The sequence below is a fragment of the Myotis nattereri genome, assembly GCF_964212035.1.
Source record: "Myotis nattereri genome assembly, chromosome: 8".
Lineage (NCBI taxonomy): Eukaryota > Metazoa > Chordata > Mammalia > Chiroptera > Vespertilionidae > Myotis > Myotis nattereri.
In genome coordinates this window covers 76,170,379-76,193,594 of record NC_138083.1, presented here as the reverse complement: position 1 = coordinate 76,193,594, position 23,216 = coordinate 76,170,379, and positions in this window count along the sequence as shown.

Sequence of the window (23,216 nt, the reverse complement as noted above, 5' to 3'; positions counted from 1 at the left end):
AGGGCTATTTATTGACCACCTTAAATTCCATAAAAAAGGAGAAAAAATTATCCGCCATAAAAAATGAAATTGTGTCAGTAACCCCAATAGGCTTGCCCACCAACTAACGAGAACAAGGTAAATTTGAGCTCAATTTACTCAGATGGATAATAAAACTTTCAATTATGATTGCATTATTTGTTGCTATATGGTTGAAAGATTAGGTGACAATATGCAAAAAAAATAGTTTCTTCATATTATAATATTTAGTAATGTCGTTTTATTTTTTATATGTTTCATTAAATTGTTTTGTGGCTTTATTATCTACCCAGATGCACAGCCCAGAAATACAATTATTCAGATTTAGAAGCAATAAAATTTGGCATGCATTTTCTCGTATTCAGAATTCCTGCATGTTAAAAAGAAATTATAGCATTCTTCCCACATTGCACCGCTCTGAGGCCCTCACAGACCCATTCTTTAACCGAAGACATTACAGAAAGCACACCATTTAGGTTAAAGGGCCCTTCGGATAACAGATATGCATGCGCGAAGCAAATATTTCAATGTAGCCCCGCCTTTTGATTATGACAATAATAGAGGCAAACGGATATGCGTTTGCTGTAATGTGCTGCTTGGTGATGGATCCATTGAGTGGTGAAAACTCTGATTGCAAAGCAGCACACAGAGAAAGCATTATGACAACAAAACCTATCTTTGTAACTATCAGAAAGTGGGAGTTTTACTACTTGGAGAAAAAGGAAAGCTTCCTGGGGAATTGCATTTCAGAACAGTTCTATAAGATGAGAATCCTTAACATATTTCAGCTGCCCATGGAGCTGTGGGTATAGACAGGCTTGAGTTGAGGGGTGGTGGTCCCTCTGGCCAGGAATATTTCTTCCAAGTCACAATCCTAGGCCTTAGACTCCCCAGTTAAGTGCAAATAAATACCTTGGGGTACCACTGGGACCTCAACACATACTTAACATATAGTTACCTGAAATCGTGGAAACTAAAATACAGATACATTAAGGAATATAATACAAGACTATGGCAAGTATTGGTTCTGTTTTGGGGACAGTTGATGGTATCAAAAGAGGGATAAAAGGCTCTAAAATGTGATTTTGCACACTCAATATAGGAAAAGAGAAATCACAAGTTTGAAAAATATATTTGCCACACATACTACCAACAAAGGTTAGTACTGAGAACATGCAAAGAACTACTCTAAATCCATAAGAAAGGAGCAAACAGCATGATATAAAGAAAGAGACAGAATATGTGAACAATCATAAATACATATGGTCAATACACATTAGAGGAAACATCAAGAAAATTCATAATGAGATGCCTTTGATACCCATCTGATTGGCAAAATTAAGAAGGTTGATATTATCAAGTGTTAGAAATGATATGGATACACAGGATTGACGGGGGAAGTAAACTAGTGAAACATCATTGGGAAGAATTTGGCTTTATCTTATAAAGTTAAATCGTCATATATCCTACAACCCCAAATTCCACTTCTGGATATGTACTCAAGAGAAACTTGTACATATGTGCACCAGGAAAGATGTACAAACGTATTCATAGCAGTACTATTCTTGGAAGCGAAAATCAGGAAACATTCCAAATGGGTAAGTAGATTCTAGAGTACTACACAATGAAATATTGTGAGGCATTCAAAACTAATGAACTGCAGCTACGCACAACAATATGGTTGACTCTTGGCAATACAATATTGTTGAAAAAAGTTGGTTCCAGGAGACTACAGGCAACATGATTTACTTTACTAAAAAATTAAAAATAACCAACCAAGCAATATATTCTTGAGAATATACATATATAATAACACATATAATAAAACGATGTGTTAAAGAGAAAGATAAGCACAAGATTCAGAAAAGCAACTAGCTCACATTGGGGGAAGTAAGCAGTGAACTAGAAAAGCCACAGAGGAGAGTGGGCAAGTTCATAGGTGCTAGTCCCTGCGGCAGATATGCACTCTTGGGTACTTTTGACAACAGACACACACACACATACACACGCCCCAAAGGAGGCCATAAAAAGATATATAGACAATGACAGCAGTGTGTCTGGGACCAAATATTAGCCCAATTCTAAGCACTGAAAATATTATGTGATTATTTAGTGTTCAGGTCCCTTTCATGCATATTTAATGCATATATTTCATCATACACTCACCAGAAAAAAATGTGACTTGTCTCTAAATGGGCACTTAAAAGGAATCTATTAATGTTATAATGAAGATGAAGAAGCAACAAAACATACTGAAATTCTAATCATCAAATCATAAGGGAGGGAGGAGGAACCTAGTAGAATAAGACAAAGACAGAAAGAGCAATAATGACCCAGCTCATGTAACTTACCTGCAAAGTAAAGGTTTCCCTGGAAAGGAAAGCCACAGGGTATAGGGAGGCTTAAGCAAGTGAGAGGACATCATCCAGAGTGGTGGTCCTCAATCTCACTGTGCCTCAAAAAGCAGCTAGTGAGTTTTGGGAAAGTACAGTTGTCTGAACCCCACCCTCTGAAATTCTAAATCCACTCATCTGATTCAGGCTGCTATCAGAATATTTTAAAAAGTCCCAAGTGTTATTAGTGTGTTACAAAAGCTTAAGAACCACTAATCTAGTGGGGAAAGCATTAGGCTGGGAATCAGGTTACCTAGGTGTTCTAATCCCATGTCTTCTATCAGCTACAGCTATTTTGATCCAATAATTTTATCCCCATGAAACTCTATTTCCTCATCTCTTAAATGGAGGGTGCCAGGGGCAAGGAGGAGGGGGCCAGTGGACTCATGGCATCTAAAGACCCTCACATACTAATTTCATGACCTCCTCTTCTATGTATGTTCCAGACAAAAATAAGAGTAATCTCAGCAAAAGGAGCTTCACTGGTCCTAATGCAGGGAGCAGGAAATGGAACAAGTCATCAGTTTCCTGGTTGGATGATGAGATATTGCCTAAAGGTGTGATTAATTAAAAAGGTAATATAGGCTGGTGGATAAAAGCAGGTGCGGGGAAACTTCCAATCATGATAACTCAATGAATTCCCACTCTAACAAACCTCTCTGCTACAAGGAGTTAAAATCTTAAAAGAGAAAACCAATAAAACTATAGCCAAGCTTAAAAAAACAAGATAACAATTGCTGTGGACCAGAAAAAAAAAAAGGACAGAAAATCAAGGGATTGATTAGACTTATGGGTCTCCTGGGCCCCAGAGCTAGAAGCAGAAGCCTTAGAGTTTGGCTTCTGCAGATTAACAGAGACCCAAGGAGACCCAAGTTAGACAAGAAACCGGCTAGGGCCACTGCATGAAGTTAGGGCTGGGCAGAACCCTCCCGTAAGTAAAAGGAGACCACGGGGAAATGGTAGCCTGCTGCCAGGGCCAACAGGCTTGTGAAGATATTGCACAGTGAAACTGGAAGAAAAAATAGGTCATAAATTGTGGCCAGGAATTCCTGCAAGTCTCATATCCTGTCACAGATTCTATGACAGGATAAGAGAGACGGCAAGGTCAACACAGAACAAGAGCCCCAACACTTGGATCCAGCTGGAGGCAGCCACAATATTTACATGAAATGGAAAGTATCAAAGTCTTCTTCCCCAAGAACCAATAGATACAGTGTTAACAGTAAATAGCAAATATACAAGGAATAGACAATTCGTATCTTGTATAAAATATTTGAGAGAAAGAAAAAATAAGGGAGAGTTACACATCTCATCTTATTGGTAACAAAATGTGTCAAGGACAGTACAAGTAATCAAATTAAAAACCATTCTTGTGAACACAAATATAAAAATCCTAAATAAAATATAAGCAAATAGGCTTCAGGAGTATATTTTTTGAAGTCTGACCAAATACTTTTTTAAAATATATTTTTATTGGTTCACAGAGGAAGGGAAAGGGAGAGAGAAATAGAAACATCAATGATGAGAAGAAATCCTTGATGGGCTGTCTCCTGTAGACCCCCTACTGGGGATCAAGCCCACAACCTGGGCATGTGCCCTGACCAGGACTTGAACCTCCTGGTTCATAAGTTGGTGCTCAACCACTGAGCCACACCAGCCAGGCCTGACTTTTATTAAAGGAATATAAGGATGCCCCAATATAAAGGGAGAAATACATGAATTTCTCAATAGACACACACACACATACACACACACACACACACACAAAAAAAAAACATTTGCTTTAGATCTCATAGCCAAGTACTAACATCAAGATGAAAAGACTTAGATAGAAGACTTGGAAAGTAATACTCAAAACTAGCCTTATTTGCAGTAATAATTTGCATATATAGAAAATCGGAAGCATCTATCAAGTATTAGAACAAGGAAGTGAAGCAATCCATATACTAGGTGTACCGATTAATAATGCGGATTTTGTAATCAAAGAAAACACGATAATTTCAAGAGAAATATCAAACTGCTTTATTCAAAGTAATGTCCACTGCTAGCTACACATTTCTCCCATCTTTCAGGTAATTTGTGGATACCGTCCCAATAGAACTTTTCTTATTTGGAGGCAAATCATTCAGAGACCAAATTTTCCACTTCTTCGTACGTTTTGAAGTGCTGCTCAGAAAGGGCGTGTGCCATCAATCAGAACAAGTGGTAACCTGAAGGAACAAGGTCTGGTGAATACGGCTGGTAGGTTAATACTTCCCAAGCAAGATCTTTTAACGTGTCTTTAACTGGTTTTGAAGTGTGTGATGGTGCGTCATCATTAAGCAAAATTACTTTGCCGTGTCTTCTGGCCCATTCTGGTCGTTTTACAATCAAAGCATGTTTCAATTTGATTATTTGTTGTTGGTAGCAATCAGTATTAACAGTTTCACCAGGTTTTAGAAGCTCATAATACACCACACCTTCCTGATCCCACCAAATGCAGAACATTGTCTTCTTTCTAAAGTGATCTGGCCTTGCCATCCATGTTGACGGTTGACCTGGATCAACCCATGATTTTGTGCTTTTGGGATTCTCAAAATAAATCCACTTTTCATCACCAGTCACAATTCATGCAAAAAAGACTTTCTTTCATGCCGTTGAAGCAACATTTTACTGATGACTTTTTGGTTTTCCATTTGTCTTTCGTTCAGTTGATGTGGCACCCATTTTAATTCCTTTAAAATCTTTCCCATTGCTTGTAAATGATCGGTAATTGTTTGCTGAGCAACGTTTAATCTTTCTGCAAGTTGCTTTTGAGTCTGACATGCATCTTCATCCAATAATGCTTGTAATTGTTGGTCTTCAAACTTTTTCGGTTGACCTGGACATTCTTTGTCTTTCACATCGAAATCATCACTTTTAAAGTGTTTAAACCAGCATTCACAAGTATCTTGAGATGGAGCATGTTCACCATAAGCTTCCCAAAGCTTTCAGCAGCACTTTTCTTCAAAATAATGAATTAAAACTTCCCACAAATGCTCTTTTTTTGGCATGAAATTCGACATTTTTAGGCATAAAAATATCTATGATGTTAACACCTTCAGAAAATTTGACATATGAAGTTTTGAAGCTTGTTGTCAATACAACAAAATAGCATACATATCAAATCGCATATTTATCAACATATGTGTAACTGCATCTATTGAAAAAAATCTGCATTATTAACCGGTACATCTAGTGAAAGATAATCCTTATAAAATGAATAGTGTTTCTGCACACCAATTTGAATAAAAACTGAATTTACAATAGCAAGAAAAACTGTAAGATTCCTAAGAATAAAACTAAAAACTCTGGGTAAGAATTTTACAGAGAAAATGGTCAAGTTGTTACTGGAATCATAAAAGAAACTTAAATAAATGGGAAGCTACACCTTTTGCATGGTTGAGAAGTCTCAATTGCATAAAGGTGCAACGCCACCCCCAAAATAATATATAGACCCAAAGCAATTACAATCCACATTCTGACAGGGGGTTTTTATGGAGCTTCCCAGGCTGACCCTAAAGTACATGAGTAAGAGGCCAAAAATGGAAGAATAACATCAAGAGATGTGCCCTTCCCATATCAAGTTTTATAATAAAGCAATAGCGTGGTGCTGCCACAGCAACAGACAACAGAACAATGAGACAGAACACAGCTCAGAGAGAGCTTTCATGGGCACAGAAGTAGATGGGGCACAGGGTGAAGATTGGATTCCTGAGAGAAATGTCCCAAGGTAAGTCATTCTCCATTTGGGAAGAATGAAAGTAGATCTCTACCTCCATCCATGCACAAACATTAAACATCAGAGAGATGTGATACCTAAGTGAGAGGAGACTCTCTGATATTGAAAAAGAAGAGGATATCTTGAGGATAGCAAGGGAAAATATTTCAAAAACAGGAGCCACAAATCACTAGCCATAAAAATACCCTAAAAAGATGAAAAAGCTCACCACAAACATTTGATTAAATTTCAATAAATAAAATGTTCTGCTTTTTAAATATAATAATCAATAAAGTAACGATAGGTACAATCCACAGAATATCCAGACTTCACAAATAATTTCAACATGTTAATTTTTAAAAGACAAATATCCCACGTTTTAAAATTACCATAAATGTAAAGCGAGTATAGCAGAATATTAAGGTCTAATAAAATTGGGTGATGGGGCACAGAAGTGTTTGTTGTGTTGTTCTCTGAAGTTTTCTTTGGTTGAAATATCTCAAAATAAAGTTAAATAGAAATAAACGCAGTGCTTTAATATCAGGCAGGCCTGCTACATTCAATTGCTAGCAACTACATATGATACACTTAAACTTTGCACTAAGGATCTCAGTTTGCCCAGCTGGCGTGGCTCACTGGTTGGGCATCAACCTATGAACCAGGAGGTCATAGTTCAATTCCCAGTTGGGGCATATGCCCAGGTTGCAGGCTTGATCTCCAGTGTGAGGTGTACAAGAAGCAGTCCATAATGATTCTCTCTCATCACTGATGCTTCTATCTCTCTCTTCCTCTCCCTTCCTCTATGAAATCAATAATTTTTTTTAAAGGATCTCAGTTGGAGAGTGGAAAGATGATGGCATAGGTAAATACCTGTACTCACCACCTCCCACAACCACATCAAAATTACAACTAAAATACAGAACAACCATCATCCATAACTGCTGGAAAGCTGGCTGAATGGAAGTCTTACAACTATAGAAGTAAAGAAGAAAGCACACTGAGACTGATAGGAGGTATGGAGTTGTAGAAAGGGATGGTCCGGCACCCATGTGTGTCACTTTTTTAATCAAGAGAGAGATCATCTCTGGAGGCCGCCTGGAGAAGCACAGGGTCCCAACCCCACACCAGACCCCAGCCCAGAATCCTAGAGCTGGGAAAAGAAGTCCCTACAGTCAGTAAGAACTACAGGCTGTAAAAACCTGTGCAGATTAGGGCTCAGTGACACAGAGGCTACTGGAGACCCAGCTGTTCCTCTTAAAAGGCTGGTACCATGAAATGAACTTACAGGGCCCTGCTTCCTCTGAGCTCCAGCACCAGAGCAAGGTTCTGGGGGACCCAGACACATACAAGGAGGAACTGGATGGTCTGGCATCAGGGCAGGAACTCTGAGGTGGCTTTCTCCCAGATGGAGGTGCTCACAGGGATCACTGTTCCTATTCTGGGACCTCCCCAGTAGAAGGGCTGACTGGCAGCCATTTCTGTTTGCTCTGCCCTGGTGATTCCCTAAGACCTCACCTCATCCTATTTACAACCCCACCCAAGCTTTGTGTGGTGGCTTTTGCATATGAATGGTCTGTCCTTGCTCAGGCTAGAATCTCTCAAACAAGCTGCAGCTGGATCAGGGAGCTCCAAACCTATCAATAAAAGGCCTAAGACCCAGCACCAGCACCAGCCTGCCTGGCTTCATAGGTGGGCCTCATCTGGGCACTTCCAAACCCGATACAAAGAGGAGGAATCTGCAGATCTCTCTGTAGCTCCTGTTGGGTAGCCCTAGACAGTGGCTGACTTTGCACCTTCCTAGAGACCCAAGAGCCAATGTACCCAGTGGTCAGTGTCAGACCATACCAGTTTATAACTCTACACATCCATAAACCACATAATCAAGGGGCAGACTCAGTGAGCACCAAAGCCCCATTGAAGCAAATCCTTCTCCATAGGGGTGTCTCCTGCACAGCAACTCTCCCAATGTGCTGGTTTCAGCTGGTCCTCACAGTCAATTGGCCTGGAAGTCAATGCCTCCCAGTGACACCAACAGCAATCGAGTCTCAACTACAATAAGACTATGCTCACATCCCACAAAGGGGTGCACCTAGAGCTCCCAGCTCAGGTGACTGGGGAGGCTGAGCCATTGGACTTTTTACACAAGGCCACTCTACCAACTCAAGAAGACATAGCAGCTCTACCCAATACATAGAAACAAACACATGGAAGCAGCCAAAATGCAGAGACAAAGAAACCCAATACATAGAAACAAACACATGGAAGCAGCCAAAATGCAGAGACATGTTACAAATGAAAGAAATGGAAGGAAGCAAACTACTGGATATAGAGTTCAAAACCACCATTATAAAGTTACTGAAGAATCTTCTAGAAACCTCCAAAAAAATGGAAAAGAAACAGTCAGAAATTAAGCATACACTGACTGAAATAAAGAATAATATACAGGGATTCAACAGTAGAGGATTCTGAGAAATCAATGATTGAAATTTAAGGAAGCTAAAAACACCCAAGTAGAAGAGCAAAAAGAAAGAAGAATCAAAAAATATGACAATAGTGTAAGGAGCCTCTGGAACAACTTCAAGCGTTCCAACATTTGCTTTATGGGGATGTCAGAAGAAGAGAGAGAGCAAGATATTGAAAACCTATTTGAAGAAATAATGACAGAAAACTTCCCTTACCTGGTGAAAGAAATACATAGATTTACAAGTCCAGGAAACATGGAGAGTGCAAAACAAGAGAAACCCAAAGAGGACCACACCAAGACACATCATAATTAAAAATGCTAAGGGCTAAAGACAAAGAGAGAATCTTAAAAGCAGCAAGAGAAAAGCAGTTAGTTTCCTACAAGGGAATGCCCATATAATTGTCAGCTGATTTCTCAATGGAAACTATGTAGGCCAGAAGGGAGTGGCAAGAAATATTCAAAGTGATGAATAGCAAGGACTACACCTAAGATTACTCTATCCAGCAAAGCTATCATTTAGAATTGAAGGTCAGGTAAAGAACTTTTCAGACAAGAAAAAGCAAAAGGAGTTCACCACCTCCAAACCAGTATTATATGAAATGTTGAAGGGTATTTTTTAAGAAGAGGAAAAAGAAGAAAAAGATAAAAAATATGAACAAAAAAATGGCAACAAATACATACCTATCAACAACTGAATCTAAAAATAAACACAATTGAATCTAAAAATCAAAACAAATGAATAAGAAATCTAATGAACAGAATAAATTGGTGAATAAAATAGAATCAGAAACATGTAAATGGAACAGACTGAAGATCTCAGAGGGAAGCGGGGTGAGGGGGGAGGAAGATATTAAACAAAGATCTTTTTTTTTTTAATATATTTATTGATTTTTTACAGAGAGGAAGGGAGACAGATAGAGAGTTAGAAACATCGATGAGAGAGAAACATCGATCAGCTGCCTCCTGCACATCTCCCACTGGGAATGTGCCCACAACCCAGGTACATGCCCTTGACCGGAATCGAACCTGGTACCTTTCAGTCCGCAGGCCAACGCTCTATCCACTGAGCCAAACCGGTTTCGGCTAAACAAAGATCTTATATGCTCTATATGCATTACCTATGGTTAGAGTCAATAGGATGGCAAAGGCCTAGGGTAGGGTGGGAACCAGGTGGAGGAGGACATTGGGGGGGGGAAAAGAGGGATGTCTGTAATAATCTCAACAATGAAGATTTTTTTAAAGGGATCTCATTTTGCCTACCTGGAAAATAGGAGCAGTAACAACATACACCTATGGGTAAAGGGCTTATATGACTTGGCAATAGTTAGTATTTAATAAAGGCAGTTTCTTTTGTGTTAATGACAACATAATTAATCCAATCCTTTTTCCTTTCTTACACATAATGTCCTAAAATCTACCCTCCCCTCACCAAAAAAGGTAAGTAAATTTTGACCTAGTTGATGTAGCACATGCTTTTAAACTGTGAGTGAGATGTATTTATTTACAAGAAGGCTAGGCAGGTCCAGGCCTGTTTGAAACCTAACATATAACATGTAATAAGTCCTTGATGCCTACACAATCCTCAGAGTTTCCTAACAACTCTAACGCATTTACCCTCTGCTATTTCCTGTGTAGGTGTTCACCCATGACAAAGCTGCTTGTGAGTGTTTCTGTGTTTTCAGAGTATTCCTGGAAATAAAGTATCTTTCAGACCTAAAATACTGATATTAATAGCTGATTTCCTAAACTCTCTCAAATCACACCAAATAGGAATTTCTTGTAAAGTAAGATTGGAGCTGGAACTGCCAAAGTCATGTGCCCTGACTTCTGAGCCAATATTCTGGCATTTACACCACACACACACACACACACACACACACACACACACACACACGGTTTTCTCACCCAACCTCGGCTTCCATACATACAGCCATCTAGAAAAGACTGTTTATTACCTCCTGATATCCTGCTGTGGTCTGAAGGGTAAAGGTCTTGTCCTGGGAAGGACACATGGACTCTCCTGAGAAGGCCAATCATCCCTGGAGTCAATTATCCAAAGAGGTGGCAGGTTCCCGAAAGGCAGGCCTTAGGCAGGGAAGAGAGTCTTCTTTCTCTCGGAGGATCATTTTACAGGCTCTGTGCTTCAAGGAGTCAAGATGCCTGGGGTGAGCTCCTGGGCAATAGATGCTAAAGTGATGCCCACCCATGGAGACAGGTTGGGAGCCTGGCTGGATGAATCTTCTCACTTCCAGAGAGCAAGTTGCAGCCTCAACGCAGGTCCTAGAGCATCATAATCTCCTGGGCTTCCTTCTCTTTGGCTTCTTTCCCAAGGCCCCAGTACGCATTGTTGGAGCATGCCAGCACCACCATCCTGTGCCCATGCTTGTCTTGTTAATGCACATTTATGTGTGAGAATTAATGACAGGTCCTCCAATAAAGCTACTTTTTTATGTTTTTAAACTCATAAAGTGAGAACAAGATTATAAAGAATGTTTAAACATGAAATTACATGTCTTCCTATGATTCATGCCCCCCAGTCCTTGCCAAACACCCCTTTCTCCAATGAAGAGGCTTTTCTCTCTATTACAACTAGATCATTTAGGCAATTAGGTCTTCCTGTGTGACAAACTGCTCCAAAACATAGTGATTTTAGTGATTTTAAAATAACAATCGTTTAGTATTAACTCATGATTAGATGGGTGAGCAATCTGGGCTGGGCTCAGCAGGGTGGTTCTGCTGGCCTCCCCTGGGCTCGCCATGTGGCTGTGGAGAGCTCACAGGTGGGATGGGGGCTGCTTGGTCCAGGACAGCCTCATTTGCAAGCCTGGGAGTGGTGGTAGCTGTCAGTGGGGGTGGCAGGGGTCAATGGGCCATAGGTCTCAGGCAGGCTTGCCCCAGTTCAGTGGAAGACATTCTGCTGGTTAAGGGTTCCCAAGAGCCGCAAGAGGAGACAACTTCGATGTACAATTGCTTTTCTTTTCTTTTTTCTTTTTAAATATATTGTTATTGATTTCAGAGAGGAAGAAAGAGGAAGAGAAAGATAGAAACATCAGTGATGACAGAGAAAATCATTGATTGGCTGCCTCCTGCATGGGAGCCCACAACCTGGGCAGGTGCCCTGACTGGGAATAGAACCTTGACATTTTGGTTCATAGGTTGATGCTCAACCACTGAGCCATGCCGGTTCCCTCTTTGTGTTACATTCGTTGACAAAAGAAAAGTACATTGCCAAGGGTGTAAATGCAAAAAGGGAATTATTGTAGCCACTGTTTCCAACAATACCAGCCTTGACAAATCTGGGTCTTATTTTATGAGACAGGGAAGAATTTTCCTTAGACACACAATATATCCACACACATTCACACATTCCCATGAAGACCCACTGCATATTCTCACATAAAAGCAAATGTACATACACATCATCAGCACACATGCCCCCAGACACGGACACTTGCCCACGAGAGAGAGTTACATGGAGATGTGCATAAACCCAGTCACATGTGCAAGCACAAAAGTCCGTGTACAAGGCAAGATTTTTGCCTTACACACTCTGTCTCACTTGAACTACCAGCTTTTCTTTGAGAAAACCTGCCATGACGAATTCTTGAGGAGGAGGAATCTGCTGCTACAACCCATCCTTTGATAGGAAGGGTTAAGCGATTAAAGATGACCCAGCCTGCCAGCTGCAGGCTCCTCTCTGTGGTCTGATTTCTCAGATGATACAGCTCACTTCCCAGCGGTGATTGCAAGATTTAAATCTGAGTCGGAGAGAGGAAAATGCAATTCCTAATATGATGTTGGTTAGAGCACAGCGAGAGACGGCATAACCGATGAAGAGACGGTTTTACAGAATTGTTTAACCATTTTACTAGATGGAAAATGAGGAGACGTGTTTGCATAGAACTTCAGAGCTGCCGAGCCTGAGGAGGTGCCCCGCTCTCCCTCCCTGAGTTTCTAAAATGATGTGCTACGTTCTGTGGAAGATATGGCTTTTTAAATAAAGATCTCATTTTTTACTGAAAGCGGAGGGCTTTGTTCTATGTTTTTACATTTCTGTGCATCTGTTATCAACAGTTTATAATTATAAGTGTTTATATTCATACTTTTTTTAAAATGACATTATTATTGAAAAATATGTTAAAAATAGGATTACACGTATTTTCATTTCTCTCAAGATTCTTATGCCTATTGGGGAAAAATTGTTTTTGCCCTATAGTGGCAAAATTTCTAAAGAGTTTTTATCTAAAGTGCCAAATGGGGCTTCAAATATGGAAAGCTCACGGACTCCCAACCAGGATGGATCTGTATGGCCAGCCCCCAACTACACCCCCTGCTTACTGCCTCTCTGAATCAGCCAAGTACAGCCAGCCCTCTCCCCTGCCTAAGGGCACGGGCTGCTGGATCATACTGTGCCTTAGTCTGTGAGGGTTGCTATAACAAAAATACCATAAACCAGGGGCTTAAACAACAAACATGTATTTCTCCCAATTCTGCAGGCTGGAAGTCCAAGGATCAAAGTGCCAGCAGATTCAGTGTCTGGTGAGGGCTCACTTCCTGGTTCACGGAGGGCCACCTTCTTGCTGTGTCCTCACAGAGCAGAAGGGGCCAGGGATCTCTCTGGGACATTAATAGCATTTGTGAGGGCTCCACCCTCATGGCCTACTCACCTCCCTAAGACCCTACCTCCTAATACTATCATTTGGGAGTTAGGTTTCAATATATGAATTTGGGGAGACACAGAATTAAGTCCTTAACACCCATACTTTGAAATACAGTAGAGAAACTGCCAGAGCTCACAATGGGTGGGAAGTGACTACTTTGGGATCAGAAAACTGGTTGTGATTAGCGTGGGCAGCAATTTGAGGCACACATAAGAGTACCCCCAGAGACCCACTGGTGAAGCTGACCAGCTCAGGGCTGCAAATTCAAGCACTCAGAGGCCCAGGCAGGTGGCGTAAAGGGAGAAGGCAGCTGGGCAGTGGGTGTAACTCCAGAGTGGATGGTGCCCTCTCTGCTCAATGGCAGGAATAATGGCCTAATGGGTCCAGCCTTCTGAAGTCTCTGACTTTTTAAATCTTGGCAACTAATTAAAATTATGTCTGTCTGCAGGCCAGAGCACTTAATTAATTAATTAATCAATCAATCAATCAAACCAGCAGAAACAATCAAATTTCCAAAGCACATATTCTGATCTTAAGAATCCCAGTAAAACGGGAAAAAGCAAGACTGAGCCTCGAATACCATTATCCACAGACATCTTTGATCTGGCTCCAAGTGGACGAGATGCCAAGTGCAGGGCTCCCTTCCTGCCCTGCAGGCCTGAGGACAGCCTTTTGTTCCACGGCTGGGGGAGGCAGCTGGGCCTGAGCACAGTGTGATGTTTAAGAACAAACACCTATTTCCCAAATTAAACCTTGCCCTGATTTAAACTTTCAAGTCCTCTAGGGCACCTCCCTCCAAGTTCTGCCTTATTCATAGTTGATTTTAAAAGTGATGCACTAAAGAGCCTGAACCTCCTGATTGATGTGTCCCAACCATCTCCAGGTTCCTTTCCTGCCAGGAGAAGCCCCTGTAGTGTGACTTTCCCCAACACATACATATACATACACACACACACACACACACACACACACACGGACGGCGTCTTGCTATACTGAACTGGATAGCTTTATATTAAAACAATGCATTAACTACATAACTACTCCATGATTGCTTTTAAAAGAATCTTTAAAAAAAAAACACACAAGCCGGAACCAGTTTGGCTCAGTGGATAGAGCGTCGGCTTGCGGACTGAAAGGTCCCAGGTTTGATTCCGGTCAAGGGCATGTACCTGGGTTGTGGGCACATCCCCAGTAGGAGATGTGCAGGAGGCAGCTGATCGATGTTTCTCTCTCATCGATGTTTCTAACTCTCTATTCTCTCTCCCTTCCTCTCTGTAAAAAATCAATAAAATATATTTAAAAAAAAACACACACACACAAAAGCGTCCAATCCACTCATCAACAATCTATGAAAATGAAGAAGGTGAGGCTGATGATGTGAAGTTTAAATTGGAGTGCAACAGCAATGATTTGATGCAGAGAGTGACTGGGGTGCTTACCCCATCCTCAAAAGTGCATTTCTGAACCCTCACATTACCTCACCTTCACACAATCCTGTGGGCCAGTGAGCAGCTGGTTATGCCCATGACAGAGAAGAAAACAGGCCCAGAGAGATCACAAAGGAATCATGCTAGATCTGGAAGCTGACAGATTCATTTGGGAATTCATCATGTGTGCACACATGAATTAACAGTGAGGTTTCCATCTGAGCTCTCAGACCTTTAAATGCTCTTCGGGCTCTGAGTTCAGAGCTCTGAAAAGAAGGGAGGGCCCAAAAATCCATGAGGGTCTTCGCAGGTTAGACCCTGGGCCTGGACCTCCGAGAAGCAGCAGACTAGGATGGGGGGCATAATGGCTGGCAGGGGGCCATCGCAGGCAGAGGCAAGAGCTGCAGACTCGAAGGAGTCTAGTTGAAAAAGGCACATTGGACACTGCCTGACCAGGGCACAAGTTGGAATTGGCAGTCAGAGAAATGATACTGGAGGCTCAGCAGATTCAGATCACATGAGCCTTGAACGCCATGAAGCAGCAGCTGACCCATTCATTCCCTCTCCAGGGAAAACAACATCATGATCCCCCCCGCTTAGTCCTTTGACACTTAGCAGAAATAGAAAGGAACATAAGCCAGATGGGGAATCAAACAACAACAAGTAAAGACAAAGACCTACCCCCAGACCTAGAGGGCACCAAGGCCTGGTGTTGTACCCAAGGTCCTCGCAAATGGTCCCAGACGGGTCGTGTCTACCCTGCAGTTACTAGAATAGTTCTGTGTGGATCTTAACGCCTTCACAGTGCCTCCCCCACCACAAACAACTCTCTCAAGCACTTCTCAGATGACCACAAGGGGTAGTGTCAGCCATCGCCCTACAACAGAGCAGGTGGGGGAGCACCCCGAGCCTCAGGTAGGTATGGGGACAGGATGCCAGGTTCACCTAGGACAGCTGCTTAAAAGCTGTCCTGTTGCTCTTTGCCAAGAGTGGGAGATGGGGCTGGACCTGGTGCCCTGAGCTGATAAAGCCAGAAACTCTTTGACACTGAACACTGCTCTCCAGAGTATAAGGGAATAAAAGAACATTAAGACATTGAATATAAATCTGGTAAAATAAAATAAGTTATTCATTTTTCATCTTAATTTCATACCAGGAAATATAGTACATAGTTTAACTGTGAAGACCAGTTGTAGGAGAAGGCAGTAATGATCTGCGAGTGATTTGAAGAACACCTGGATGGCCCATTAAATATCTCCCACCTGCCCTCGTGCCTTTTTTCCATCATTAAACCCTGATTGATACACAATGCCCCATTAGAAACTCCACAGTCTTTTTTAGGATTGATATCAATTTCTCTTTTATTAAATATATTTGACATGTGACATTGTGTGTACTTCAGGTGTACAACATGGTAATCTGATACAATTATATACTGTAATATGATTGCCATTGTAGATATAGTTAGCAACTCTATCACATCACATGGCTATCATTTACTTTTTGTGGTAGAAATAATTAAGATCTAGCCTCTTAGCAAGTTTTATGACTATAATACAATACTGGTGTTTACATTCACCATACTGTGCATTAGATCTCCAGGACTTATCTACTAGTTTTGAGTTGTACTCTTACTAGCCCCTAATAACCATCACTTACTCTTTTTTTACACGTTTGGCTTTTTTAGATTCCACATATAAGTGATGTCACACAGTATTTGTCTTTCTCTGTATGATCTAAGACTTAGCATAATGTCTTCAAGGTCCATCCATGTTGTCCCAAGTGGCAGGATTCCCTTCTTTCTCATGGCTGAATAATACTCCATTTTGTGTGTGTGTGGGGGGGGTGGGGTATATTCCACACCTCCTTTATCCATCATTCATCTGTTGAGAGGCACTTAGGTTGTTTCCAAATTGTTGAGAGGCACTTAGGTTGTTTCCAAATCTTAGATATTGTGAATAACGCTGCAATAAACATGGGAGTCCAAATATCTCTTCAATATCCCGTTTTCATTTCCTTTGGGTATATACACAGAAGTGAGATTGCTGGATCATATGTAATTCTGCTTTTAATTTTTCAAGGAGCCTCCATAATATTGTCCATAGTGGCTGCACCAATTAACATTCCCACCAACAGTGCACAAGTTTTCCCTTTTCTCCACATCCTCGTCAACACTTGTTGCCTCTTGTCTTCTTGATGAGAAACTCCACAGTCTGATGTCACTGGGATATTTGGTGCTTCCCCAGCATTACCCAATACTCCATGTTCTCAGATCACCAATTTTCATGCGGGCCAGAATGCCTCTGTCATTTGTCTACCAAGTGAGTCCTGCTTCTTCCTAACTCAGCTCAAACCTAGTCTGGGCTGCTCCCACAGCACTGCACCCACCTCTTTTTATCACCTGCTCACTTTTCTTTGATTATCTATTTAGACACCTGTGTTTATGCCTCCCCCATAGGAAGTCTTCAAGAACAGAGGTCATGTCTTATTTTGTATTACAGTTCTTCACAGGGTGCACCTAATGAATGAGTCCTACATGCAAATGCTTTTCTCACCTTTATCACCTACTGGTATTTCCCCTGTGCCAGTTTGTCAAAATGGGCAGGATTCGATGCAGGAGAATATCAGGAACCAGGCAGGAAGTTGTGCCTTCGAGGAGTATGTATGCTTCTTTATCTCATCGGTGAGGGAAGTAGCCACAGACAGGATAAACTGGCAAGGGCTTCAGAAAGGCAGGACACTGATGCCCAAAGAAAAGTAGTCACAATGGGGTAAAGTCTTGTGAGACTGACTGTCCATCTGAGTGCTTGCCTCCCTGTTGCCCACATGCTACACTAAACAGCTGACATTTACACCGTACAACAAAACTGGGAGGGAGGTATGCTCATCACACTTCTCAAGGAAGGACTCTCTCAGAGCAGAAAAGAAACTTGTTGAGCATACAGCTGGCTACTGGCAGAGTCAGGATTCAAACCCACTCATTTACCACAAAGCTCTTTCTTGCAACTGTGCTGCTGAACAAGAAAACAGGCGGAAACTGCAGGTCCCATTTGGTGAAAAAACATGTTTATGTACATTAACATCATGTTCCTCAAATCCTTTTGTGCCACAAGAAAGCATTAAATAACTAATTTAAATAGAGAGATCTTAATAAATTCACATCCACACACCTTGCCTACAGTCAATTCTCCCCATGAGCGTGAGCCTCCCTGTGAGGTGGGAGATGCAAGTGCCAGACTCCTGAAGTGGCTGACATTATGGAACCGTGGGTGATGGGAGAAGGGGGGGGAGGCTGCAAGGACAATCTGCCATGTAGGCAGCTCCCTGGCCCGCAGATCCTCTCTTCACAAAGCCCCTTTACCACCCACAGCTACTGTGGGTTCACAACCCTGCTTACCCTCCACCCAATCACCTGCAGTTGCCTCACAAGGATTCGCCTGCTCCCTGCCCCTTCTATCCCAACATAGCCCTCTCACCAGTGCAGCCCAATCTCACTGGAGCACAGCACAGATCTGCTCAAACCCATATGGAGACTCTCACTGTGTTATAACTAAAGTTTGAATCCTCAGCTCAACTCAAGGACTTTCATACACAGCCTGCAACCCACCAACCAGATTTGACCCCAGTTACTGACTCAGATACCTTCGGCTTCAACTTCAGGCCCAGAGCACAACTTACTGCATCCCAAGAGAGACTTGCTCCTCCATTCTACTGGTTCTCGCTCTTTCTCTCCTCTTAGAACATCACTGCCTTCTCCCAGACTGCCCACAAACATCTGTAAAGCACCTACTAGGCAATCCTGGCTTGTAAAATCAGATTTCTCCTCAACACTTAGTGTTCATCAGTCTCCTGATGAGAAGGAACCACATCCTTCTCTATATGCTCCAATATTTACGCTTGGCCTTGAGCTACAGGCATACATCTGCTTCTCCCAGCACAGTAAGCTCCTTAGAGACAGGGAGGTGGCATTGATGGCATTGAGCCCCATTATTGATCATCAATCCAATCTGATTTGGACTGATGGCAGTTCCAACGTTCCCGGATCATCATTCCCCATTGACATAAAAACTGCAACAAAAAAAATGTATGTTGTCCTAGCCAGTGGTTGGCAAACTGCGGCTCGGCAAACTGCGGCTCGCGAGCCACATGTGGCTCTTTGGACCCTTGAGTGTGGCTCTTCCACAAAATACCAGCTCTTCCACAAAATACCGATTTCTGTGCATGGGCCACGAAGTTTCAATCACACTGTACGTGCGCACCTGCACGTGGTATTTTGTGGAAGAGCCACACTCAAGGGGCCAAAGAGCCACATGTGGCCCGTGAACCATGGTTTGCCGGCCACGGTCCTAGCCTGTTTGGCTTAGTGGATACAGTGTCAGCCCTTGGACTGAAGGTTCCTGGGTTCGACTCCGGTCAAGGGCATGTACCTCAGTTGCAGGCTCGATCCCCAGCCCTGGTCAGGTCGGGGCTCATGTGGAAGGCAAACAATTAATGTGTCTCTCTCACATCAATGTTTCTCTACCTGTGTCTCTCCCCCTCCCTTCCACTCTCTCTAAAGATCAATGGAAAAATATCCTCAAGTGAGGATTAACAACAACAAAAAACATATGTTATTGAAATAATGATTTAAAATATCAAGGAATGAATTACCTGAAACATGTAACTGGTGCAAAGACATAATAGAAATTGCCCAGTGTCCTTGATAATTTTGATTTACCTAACATTTATTATTATGTACCTACACAATTAAAAAGACTATGTAAATCTGTAACACTTCGTGCTATTAGAGTTACTATGTACATCATTATAAAGAGGATCAAAAATATACTTTACACTCCCTCTTGGGCTTACACTCTACCTCTAATGTTAAAAATGAAAGTGATGTCAGGTTTGAGACCCATTCATTCCATTAGCCAGTTGGAAAGCATTTATTAAACACCCACTGCATCAAATCTTAGGCTACAAAGTAAAGGGACATAGTTCCTTCCTCCAGGTGTTTCTGCTCTGGTCAAGGATACAAGAGTTAGCCTTATGAAAGCTAAACAACACATAAGCAAAGGACAGGTAATGTAAATTATTTACATGGATGCTGAAGAAAAATCAAAGTAAAAGAAAAATTCAGACAAGGTGAAGGTAATCAGGAAAGATGCACTTGAACCTTCTTACTTTCTCAATAGAGACTAATAATGAGTTTCAGAAAACCCTGTATTAACCATCTTAGGGTGTCAAGTCAAGATGGTTCCAGAGGATGTAACAAACCAACTGTGTGTGTGGGGGTGGGGGCATCTGATCCTTTAGGCCTTTCATTTATTCCCTAATTCGTTATACAGCCAGGCCCTATACTAATGCCCAGAGTATGGTGGTGAAGGACAGGGACATACATGGTCCTTATGAATTAGCGGAATTTGGAATATATTACAGGAGAGGATCTTTTTTATCTTGGAACGTCATGCTTTCAAATGTAGGTTGATATTCAAGTCAGTTGAATTCCTAGGCACAAAATGAGTGATGATTGGGATGGAGGCGGGGTGGCTCAGAGGCAGGAAGGAAGGCAGGAGGAAACTAGAGTGAGGATAAATGCCAGTCATAATTTATAGCATTTCAAGGATGAAAGGGTTGATATGGAGGTTGAGGGGGCAGCCATGAGGATGAAGAAAGGAAAGGAGTTCCCGCCCAAGAAAGGGAGTCCACAGGGATCTCTGCACAGGGTCAGCCCCCACCCCCAGGCTGAGACTTGGCACTGCTGACATGGTTGGCAGAGCCAAAAAGTAAAAAACAATGAAATGGGGCTGCCATCAATGAGGAAGCATCATGCAATGCCAGCATTTGATTTGGAAAGTATTCATAAGGCTTTCTTGGCTAGGATATTTAAGACAAAAATAGAAATATTCTCATCAATGATTTATAAGATTGCTTTAGAGAGATGGGGCAGAACCCAGTATAACAAGGAACAGAAAAGCAGCCTCCCATCTTGTCACTGGGCTGGAGAGTATATGCCGGGGGGAGGGGAGAGGGCGGGGGCAGGAGCCATAAGCGGGAGCTCCTTGCTCCTATCACAGAAATTCCAGCTCACAAAAGTTACTAAAATAGCTGGTCTGAACCTCAGGAACGCCAGCCACTTTTTGGATTCTTCCAACTCCAATTTTATTCTTCTCTGGGGTAGAAGCCTCCAGAGGCGATATCAGAAAGTTGCATATGGACTGTGGAGAATGAGAGCAATATTAACTAATTAGCAGTCAATCAGATTGGAACATTATTCCAAACAGGCCCCCTTCCTCAGGATTCTATGCTTGGAAGAGGAGGAGATGGGGGACAAGGGATGAAAAAAGAACAGATTTAGAAAGAGCGGAAAGTGAGAGGAAACCTTCCCAGAGTAAGGAAAGGCCATTTCACAGTTGCACACTGAGCTATTAGAAGCCCATTCCTGGATTCTGTTCCGCTTCGATTATGCACATACTGACTCCATCTCCTGAACTTGCCATTGGAAGCATATGGGACATGAGAGGAAAAGTCATTCATTTCAGACCCAAACTTCCTGCCAGTACTTCTGCCAGTCCCCCGGTCCCTGACACAGGCTGCCTTCCTGCATGAAAGCTCCCCAGCCAATCTTCCTGAAACTCAAATTTCATCGAATCACCACCATAATGGGGACAATCTTCTGCCCCTATTGCCCACTTATACGACCAAGATCCTACTCAGACTGACATATAGGAAGCTCTCCAGTCCCCCACTCAGATTAGTATTTATTGTACACACAGGGTACCAGGCACTGGGGTGGAGAATTGACAAGAAAGGCACACTCATGCCCTTGAGGACCTTAGAGTCTATTGGGGGGGGGGGGGGCAGGGAGGTTTCCACCAGTAATTAATTAAATAATGACGATCCGGTAGATGGCTATAAAAAAGCAGAGAGCCACAGCCATAGGAGTGCACAATGGGTCACCCCTCTTAGTCTGTGGGGTCCAGCAAGTAAGGCCTTCCTGAAGCAGTGATGCTCAAGGAGAGATGGGAAAACCGAGCAGCATTTAGCTCTGAAAAGAAAGGGAGTGAGGGCTGCAGGATGGACAGGGAGCAGTGTGCACCCAGACCCCACGTGAGAGAGAACATGAGGATGAGACTAGTAACAGCTGAGGCTAAGGACCAGGACAGGGGTAAGGGAGAGATGACAGAAATAGAAGAAGCAGAGGGACAAGGTGAGTTATGAGGATTCCTGGAATACCAAGCCAACAAGACTGGGCTCTGCACTAAAAGCAATAGGGAGCCATTCAGGGCTTTTAAGGGGGGAGTTGGCATGACCAGATCTATGTTTTGCACGTTCATTCTGTGTGCAGAGTAAAGAGCAGGTATGCCAGAGAAGGTAAGGCCAATAGCAAAGAGATCAGACAGAAGACTATGGCAAGAGTGTGAGTAAGAGAGAACGAGGGCTTGGTGGGGAGAAGGCAAAGATGTGGTGGAGCTGGCAGAACTTGGAGGATGAGTAAGAGGACATGGTCAGGAACAATTCTCCTTCTGGCTGAGATGGCTGAGTAAATGAGGGGGCTACCAACCAAAACAGGGACTTCAAGTGTAGAAGGTTTGTTACTCTCATAGGAAGAGAATCCCCAAATCAGAAGGTCTTCTGATGAAAACTTCTAGAAGTTGTAAATAAGGGACTGAAGCTCAGGAGGGCAGAGGGGACGGGACATGTTCAATTAGGACCACTGGTGTATGACAAGGGATTACTATCCTGAGTAGGAATATGGCAGCCCTGGAAAACTGAAGCATAAAAACAAAGAAAAATTCAAGGAGGACGCTAGGATAACTCCAGAATTAAAAGACTAGCCAGAGAAATGACCCAGTCAAAGGGACTAGTTGGAAGTAGTGAGTGTACAAAGACAGAACAATGAATTTCTTGAAAGAGAAAGAAGATATTTCAAAGAAGTGATGAATAGCATTAAGATGAAGACTAAAGAAGTAGCTACTGGATTTGGCCAAGGCAGCCACTGACAACATTAATGAGGATAATTCTGGTGAAGTGGGAGGGGCAAAAGCCAAGTCTAAGTGTATTATGGAACATATGAGAAACAAAGGCATAGAGAAAGCAGAGGTGGCCCATCTACTTCAAGACCTTTGGTGAGGAGAAAGGGGAACAGGGAGCATCTTGAGAGAAATGTGGGATGGTGGGACTTTTTAAAGGAATCAGCCCGTGGCTGGAAGTGCATAGGCAGGCTGCAGCGACCTCAGGGATGCGGGAGGATGGGGTCTTCAAATGGGTGTGGCAGCCAACAAGAGGACCTAGAGCTCTATTCCAAGTCTGAGATTCCATGCCGCTCTGGAGAAGAGACACATCAAACAGTCATTTCCACAGGAAACAGTCATTTCCAGTCTGTCTCAGACAGGGAGCCACACTTCAGCACCGAAAAGCAGGATGAGAAGGGGAGCCCTTTCCTCTGCCTCTTGGATATGAGACAAGGAGCATGCAAGTCTTTGAGAAAGTGGTATCTGAACTGGGGCCCATGTGGCTGGGGCCAGGAAA